Source organism: Ochlerotatus camptorhynchus, unplaced genomic scaffold, assembly GCF_037179485.1.
Source record: "Ochlerotatus camptorhynchus isolate MF236.1 unplaced genomic scaffold, CSIRO-AGI_Acam_v1.1 ptg000036l, whole genome shotgun sequence".
In the NCBI taxonomy this organism is placed as follows: Eukaryota; Metazoa; Arthropoda; class Insecta; order Diptera; family Culicidae; genus Ochlerotatus; species Ochlerotatus camptorhynchus.
Window position 1 is genome coordinate 4,298,445 of NW_027040527.1, and position 8,786 is coordinate 4,307,230.

Genomic DNA, 8,786 nt, shown 5'->3' on the forward strand with positions numbered 1-8,786 from the left:
CCGAACTACCACAAAAGCGCCGAAAGAATCTGTTAATATGAATTTACATTAAGCACTTCACATACACCTTCTTTGTGTGAATTAACTTGAAATAAAATGTTATCAAACTAAAAATTGCTAACTGAAACTTATTGCCGAAAAAAAAAACATCTAGTAGAAAAAAAAACTATAAATCCGAAATTAAGTTCTGATATTCTGTCATTTTAAGCCTCTAAATTCCCCGGGGGGTACCCAGAACAGGCCCGGAAGTGGCCAATGTGGTCTAAGGCACTCAATTTTGTTATTGATCGTGTTATCGAATTTGGAAGTAATGTAAAGTGTCGCATGATAGGTTTTATTCCTTCCATGTCAAAATTAGGTCCATGTTCCATATACCCTGGAACTTGTTCCGGCCATATCTCTGGAACCAGTCGACCGATTCCAAAAATATTCCATAGCTTTAATGGGACCACAAAACCTATAGTTTGACGTTAAAAAAAAAATTCCAAATCGGGTCAATGATTCCCGAGAAAATGAGCCATGATGAATAGCTAATGCGTGGAAAGTGAACATTTTTTAAAAACGAAGTTAAACTCAAATTTCTTGATTTTTTTAAATAGCAAATTCATAAAAAAAAACTGATTAAAAAGGGTTTTTTTCATGATACCAATAAGCTCTAAACAAAGTTTTTGAACAAATATGGGCTAAACTAGCATTTGCAAAAATAGGTCCAACCATCATCATTTTTTAGGTCCAACTAAAGGGTGATACGGTCAAAATTTGGTCAAGGGAAAACGCGTGTAAATCGGTGAAATCGTTTGTTTAAAAAATCAAATTAAATTTCTTTTTCAAGTTCAATTAGTATAAAATTCAGGAAAAATATTCAGTTAGGCTTCCGCTTTTCCAAATCCGAATTGCCGGGCCTTACGCTTGACCCCTGCCATCAGATTTTGTACAGCCACCTTGTCCACCTTCTTCGCCGCAGAAAGCCAGTTTGCCTTGAACTGCTGCTCGCCCTTAGCAGTTTTTTTGGTCTTCTTTAGGTTCCGCTTGACAATAGCCCAGTATTTCTCAATTGGGCGGAGCTCTGGCGTGTTGGGAGGGTTCTTGTCCTTGGGAACCACCTGCACGTTGTTGGCGGCGTACCACTCCATGGCCTTTTTACCGTAATGGCAAGATGCCAAATCCGGCCAAAACAGTACGGAACAACCGTGTTTCTTCAGGAAAGGCAGCAGACGTTTATTCAAACACTCTTTCACGTAAATTTCTTGGTTGACAGTCCCGGAAGCTATGAAAATGCTTCTTTTCAAGCCACAGGTACAGATGGCTTGCCAAACCAGATATTTCTTTGCGAACTTTGACAGTTTCATGTGCTTGAAAACATCTGCTACCTTTCCCCTTCCTTTTGCCGTATAAAACTCCTGTCCCGAAAGCTGCTTGTAGTCGGCTTTGACGTAGGTTTCGTCGTCCATTACCACGCAGTCAAACTTCGTGAGCATCGTCGTGTACAGCCTCCGGGATCGCGCTTTGGCCATCGTATTTTGTTTATCATCGCGATTTGGAGTCACTACCTTCTTGTAAGTCGATAGTCCGGCTCGTTTTTTGGCTCGATGCACGGTTGTAGACGATACACCCAGCTTATTTGAGGCATCTCGGAGAGAGAGGTTAGGGTTTCGCTTGAAACTACCGGCAACTCTCTTTGTCGTCTCAGCGGCTTCCGGTTTTCGATTTCTCCCCGATCCAGACTTCCTGGCTGTCGACAAACGTTCCCCAAACACTTTAATTACATTTGTAACGGTTGATTTGGCAACTTTTAGCGATTTTGCCAACTTTGCGTGCGAGTAGCTCGGATTTTCGCGATGCGCGAGCACAATTTTGATACGCTGCTCTTCTTGCTTGGACGGCATTTTGACAACTGAAGAGTGAATTCCAAAATCAAAATAGGAGCAACATTCTACACACACACACCTTCAAAATGAGGGGTGTTCAGGTTTTTTAAATGCAAAATTGAAAGAAATACGTCAAGTTGATATTGACCAAATTTTGACCGTATCACCCTTTAAGATCAGTATAGGTCCAACCAACATCATAATTATTTGCTGAATAAAAACGTTTGATAAAATCATTTGTTCATAATATTTAACTTTTTATGTTATTATTAGAAACAAGAAAGGTAGATCTTTCCCCTAATCACGCAGTTTTCATAATTATATGTTGAATTCATAAAAAAAAAATACGACATGAATATTGACGTCGTGTGAAACCGGCCTAAATAGGTCCAACCATCATCAGTTACCCTATGAACGCGTTCAAGCACATCACTGGTTGTTCATTGCAGTCACTTCCGGAGCCAGGCGTACCCAAGAATTTGCTGGCGATTCCTTCAATAAATCTCTTAAAAATTCGCATGTATTCATGCGAGATTTCCCGTGAAATTTCCCTTCAGAAATGCCTTGAAGTTCCTCTAGAGACTATCTAGGAGTTCTCCTCTGGATTCTTCTGAACATTCATTTGGAATTCTTCACAAAATGCTTAAGAAATTCATCTCTGATTTACTTTGCAATTTACTTGAAACTCTTATCAGAATATCCTTAGGAATGTACCATCATCTTACAATACCCATGGAATTCTTCCCACTTTCCTAGGACCAGAAACTTAATTGTTGTTCTTGCTGCCTATTGTACTGGTTGCAGAACCTATGAGAAGCAATGTAAATTAAACATGCAAATATATACCTGAAATACAAACTCGAATCAAATGCTTGTTTTTACCTTAAAATCTATTAATGAATAATATCATGTGTGAAAAAATCATATATTCCATAAATTCAACCCTGGTTTGATTTTGGTGTACCTATAGATATATACATACACTAAAAAAATATTGAAATCTAAATAGTATAAAAGTTACGCTAAATCGCAAATCTCCGTAGCGACGCAAACGTCGGTATAAAGGGAGAGAATGCAAATTTAGTATAAAAATCCCAACAAACAATTGAGAGCTCTTATAAAACACCTGAGTTGATCAAACGTTGAATAATAGCTTCAAGAATGTAGTTGTATTGCCATTTGATTAAAAGTTTTAAAAGCTGTTGGAGCACTCTTAAATGATTGTTTACGTTCGGTTTAACTATATGCTTTATAAGACCTACGATAACTTTTATAGCACCTTTGTTAAACTGATTGACAAGAGCTATAAAGAACGTGAAATAAACGCATCAAAACAAACCATTGGGAGCTCTTATACACGCAGAAAAAAATATTTTAAACGTTATAATATTTGACTTAAAATCAATAAGAATTTCATTTTGTTTTGGCTGCAAAAATAACTCATTATTGTTTCAACAATCCAGTATTTTTGTTCCTCAAAACCCATGGATTGTTAAATCAAAAAGAAAATCGTTTCGAATTTACAAGAGATTTCATGGTTTTGACGTAAGCTGTCAAATTTGGCAGCTGGGTCAACAACAAAAATATGTTTGTTTTTAAAAGAGATTTCTTGTTGATTCAATCATATTTATTATATGAAGTCTCACAATTCACGCAGTAGAAATAAAAATATGTTTATTGATTCAAAAATCAGGAGTGATTTGAGATTTGGGCGTAATTGCTTTGGAAAACAAACACGTCAATTACTGATTTCTCTTGAATAAAAGCTCAATCTCACAAACAAACTATACCAAATGATAGAGGAATCATTCCTCTACCTCATAGTGTTATTACCTTTGGAGATTGAGCTTTTATTCGCGAGAAATCGGTGTTTGACGTATTTGTTTACAAATGCAATTACGCCCAAATCTCAAATCACTTCGGAAATAATATGGCCAATTTTTTATGTTTTGTTTTCTTTTTCACTGATCATCCTTCAGAAGGGGAGTAAAGCCATTGGTCCCCGCCCGTAAAAAAAAAGAACGATACAATTACAATGAAATGTATTGTAACCATACAATAGAATTTATTGTACTTAAATAAATTGTTTTGTCAACAACGATAAAATAACCATAGAATTTATAGTTTCCACAATTGAATATATGGTAAATGTGAAAATCTACAATAGAACAAGGGGGTTGTTATGCATCTTAACCGTACAGAAAATCACTTTTTCCCGAATAAACTTGAGTCATTTAACATTAACTAATTATTAACTAACATTATTTTTATGTGTCCCACACATGCATTTTTGCAATGTGATAAACAAATGATATATATGTGTAGCACACATAGTTCTTATGTGTACACATACAATTCATGTGTAACCACACATACTATTCATTTGACTCATAAATTTCATGTGTACTTCTGAGTGGATTCTGTTTAAGTGTGGACACATAAAAATCATGTGGAATTTTACATGGATATTCGTCAATAAAAATGTGTCGAATTTTATGAGTGAAGGGTCCAGGTGTGGGAGCTGCCTTCCTGGCAGTGTTCGAAAAAAACTCAAAAACTCAAATCTCATGCATGAGGTTATGCGCCTATGAGTTTTGCCTTGCAAAATGCAGCGTCGCAAAAATCACCGATGAGTTCTCAGGTTTCAAAAATTCATTGCTTTATATTTTTGCGTTATTCATTGTTATTACTATTGTTTGTGAATCAGGGATTGGAAAACTAACTCAACATGCATAGGCATTATATCAATTGATGTTTGAGTGGTTTTTATGAGGTTAAAGCTGGAATGATTTTTTTGGCGTTGTGAGTGTGAGTGCGTGAATATGCATGAGAATCTCAAGCGTGAATTTTGTTTGCCGCATTCGTACGCGAGTTTATTCTCGCAGGGAGGCTCAATGAATGAGATTTGAGAATGATTTTCCGAACACTGCTTCCTGGCGTCAGGAGCGTTGGTACTCAGTACGGAAAACAAGATCGACGGAAAAAAAAATCAAGGAAAAAACAGAAAATTGATTATATTTAGGAACTGCAGCTCGAACTGCAGCATACTTACTTACTTCAAATTTAAAGATTATCGGGAATTTAGCACTTATTTCCCGAAATTCACAAGTTTTGTTATTGTTTACATCTTTGTCCGGGTGAAAACGAGGGAATGGTTGGTAGTCATTTTTGCATTCATGGCCCGGGGAATGGACACAGCAAATAAATGCTAAATTTAAATGAACTATTGTTGGCTTAATAATAGAATATTGTTATTTTTACAATAGTTTCAGTTGAAAACTGGCTTATTAAAACAAAAAGAATCCTTATTTGAATTTATATGAAGTATTAAGTATTATTTAAACAACAAAATGCCATATAATTTCAACCGGAATTGTTTGTTTAAATACAACTAAAGTTTTGTTTGGTTCAATGCAAACAATTTTCTGTCCGTGTACAACACCTGAGTTGATCAAACGTTGAATAATAGCTTCCAGAGTTGTACAAGAATGTAGTTGTATTGCCTTTTTGGTTAAACGCTTCAAAATCTGCTTGGAGCACTCTTAAATGATTGTTTACGTTCGGTTTACCTATATGCTTTATAAGACCTACGATAAATTTTATAGCACCTTTGTTAAACTGATTGACAAGAGCTATATAGAACGTGAAATAAACGCATCAAAACAAACCATTGGAAGCTCTTATAAAACACCTGAGTTGATCAAACATTGAATAATAGCTTCCAGAGTTGTTCAAGAATGTAGTTGTATTGCCATTTGGTAAAAAGCTTCAAAAACTGCTAGGAGCACTCTTAAATGATTGTTTACGTTCGTCAGGAAGTGTCTACAAACGTTGTATTAGAGCTTTCACCAAAACAATAAAGCTTGAGTTTAAATATGTATCTATAAACGTTGTATAAAAGTTGCTTCTACTCCTATACCGCGTAAACATATAATGCTGTAGTTGAACAGGTTCTCCAAACCAGTGTAAACAAGAGTTTTATAAAAGTTATGGTGAACACATTGTGCAATTATTATTCAACATGCAGCTGAACAAAATCAAAACGAAAGCGTTTCTTCAACTGGAAATTGTTACTTGAGATGGTTAATGCGTGCCATAGTATAAAACAGTGCTGTAAATTTTCATATCATTCAATTGAAGATGAAGCAATACAACCATTCAATCAATTCTGTGTAAACGAATTCTCACATGACCATAATTTGAAGAGCCCCTTTCTCATTCGAAGCTCACTGTCACTGTCAATTGAGTCACTCACTATCGACAGTGAAGTATGGAAGAAACACAGCAAAATCTTCCCGAACAGACAAGTCGACCCAATGTCGGATCAATGTAAGGCTAATTAAAGGTCGATGTCGACCCAATGTCGTGTTGTTGTCGGGACAATTTTGAGTTTATGTCGGGTCAACATCGGGTTGGGGTTTGGTAGAAGTCAGGTTGGTGTCGGATTATCTTAGCTTTTTCGCCGGAATGTCGACCAGAGCTCAGTTTATGTGTAGGTTACACTCAATTGAATGATATATAGCGTTTCTCAAATGAGAATGATCCATGCCTTCGTCAAATGACTAAGCAACTGATATCACCCATTCATAGGAGGTCCCCTTTGATAGCGAATAGATACTTTTCTCATTTTCATCAAAAATGTTCAAATGATTTTGAGAATTCACAGCACTGGTATAAAATCGAAATATACTTACAATGTATAGGTACGGTTTATTCGAGAGAATGTATTTTTCGCTTCTTTATTTTATTTATGGTAAATATTATTGTTTTCAAATAAAAATAAAAATTGTCTCAGGAAGCTTTTTTAATCAGTTTATTTTTTATGAATATTATTTAAAAAAAAATACTTACAATTTCGAGGCTACCCAGCAGATTACAGGCGCAGTAGAAATCCGCCGGGACAAAGCTCTTCACCAGCACGAAGCTCCGAAGGGAATCCAGGTGTTCCTTTTCCTGTCATTTTAGTAAACACTGATCGAATTCCACTCCGTTATTCGGACTTAGTAGAATTCTGACGAAAATTTTAATCGAACCAATGTATAAATTTTGAAAAAGCATAAAATGCATAAAATTTAATCTATTATAAGGATCTTTGGTTTTAATTAGTATCTGTATAGATTTTTCTCCTTTAGCTTACTTAAATCTTTGGTTTTTATTAGTTAGGTAGGATCCGATTCAACACATTGTAGTTTCATTTTTATACCTATGATCTTGACTTTTTTACCTAGGGGATGAGTACTTACGGGGGTTAGATTTTGATAATTTCTCTAGTGGAAATGACACTGAAGACTGCTACCATTCGACATTGTAGTTGAAATACGTATCTGTCATGGATACCAAAATTAAGTGGAATTAAATGGAAGATAACCTTTTTTTTTGCTGTTTTATTTAGCATTCCGCTAACAACCCAATTTCATTACTTCATTAATTTTTTGTTAGACTGAATTTACTTGAAACTCTTCACATAATATCTTCGTCCTCTTTTCAGAGTTCAGTTTGAATCATCCTAGAAATTCATCATACTTCTTTTCTGGATTCCCTTAAACTAATCTTGATAATATCCAAACTTTTTCAGTAACATTTTAAGAGTGCTTATCTCTTATAAATCGCTCGCTCATTCCACAATTCCCTCAAATAAGTAATAATTTCCAAGAATTGGCATAATTTTATCACAATTTTTCTCTATGAATTTCCCTTGGAATTTTCTTAATAATTTCCTTGGTACGCTCTTCAAAATGACCGTCACATTCTTCTTAAGAATTTTCTATGATTTCACTTCCGAATTCTAACTATTTCCTTTCTTCACAAAATCACAATTCAGAATTCTAAAGTATTTCAGACTGCTAAGATAGCTCAATATTTACAAGTACTTTAATACAAAATGCTTAAAATTATCAGATTCCTTTAAAATTCTCCTTAAAATCTACTTGATTATCCTGCCTTATCAAAAACATCACGAACATGCTTCAAAGTTCTGGTGGTTGTCTAGATTCAAAAGCCTTGCTAATTTTCCTAAGCTCAATTTATTGTTTTCATTCCTGAACAATTTTCGATTTCTCTAAATTCCAAAATTAGGAAAATTCCTCCATATTGAAATTTTGATTTTTATAAATCCTAGATTAAAAAAAAATTGTATAGCCAAAATCAAAACAAAAACCCAAAAAAAATGCTGTCTCGATATTTTTTAAATTTGAAGATTTTTTCAGCCAATAATCTTTAGAAAATGTCTTAATTTTCATGATTCTGCAACCCATTGCAAACAATTCCATGTATGATGTTGCAATAATGTCCAACGTTGATGGCCTTTAATAATTAAAGTAGTAAGTTTGGCTTTTTATTTTTTGATTAGAGGGTCCATCAATTGCAGTGATATTTTTACAGCAACACATTTAAAAAATCTGGGAAAATCTGGAACATATTTAAAAAAATCTGGAAATAAATGTGATCTGTCTGTGTATCTGGCATGATGACTGAAAATCTGGAAAATCCAGATAAATGTGGAATACTGGCAACGCAGGCCACATAGGTAGCACATACCTGTTGGTTGAGGTGCGATGAGTATCCTTGGTTCCTAGGTAGGATGACTCACGAACACTTTGATACATGAGTGTGCAAAGCTGGCATAGCGCAACGGTTTAACATTCACTCTGCTAATATTGATAGTAACAGACGTATGTGTCCGAGTTTTCGATAAAGAAATGGAGGAAAGTAGAGAAGATAGAGGTTACGTCACTGGTCACCCTGCCGGAACCTGTATCCGAAATTTTCGGTAAGTTAACAAAACCAATTACTTATTATTCATAGATGAAACTTTTAAGAGTTTTAATAAATCGCATTATCATATTTATACGAAAGTCATGTGTGGCCTTTCTGTAAAACAGCCAAATGAGGTCACATAAAGTAAGAAATAATTTCTAA

General features: G+C 34.9%; 1 protein-coding gene across 1 annotated transcript in view; it reads left to right on the forward strand.

Moving 5' to 3' along the window:
* LOC135710440 (trans-1,2-dihydrobenzene-1,2-diol dehydrogenase-like) overlaps positions 1-8,585 on the forward strand; it is a 185,600-nt gene extending 177,015 nt beyond the window's left edge. Inside the window, exon 4 of the mRNA XM_065233018.1 lies at positions 8,573-8,585. The gene's annotated coding sequence lies outside the window, so the exon portion shown is untranslated. The remainder of the gene's footprint in view (positions 1-8,572) is intronic.
* Positions 8,586-8,786: the final 201 nt, after the last annotated feature.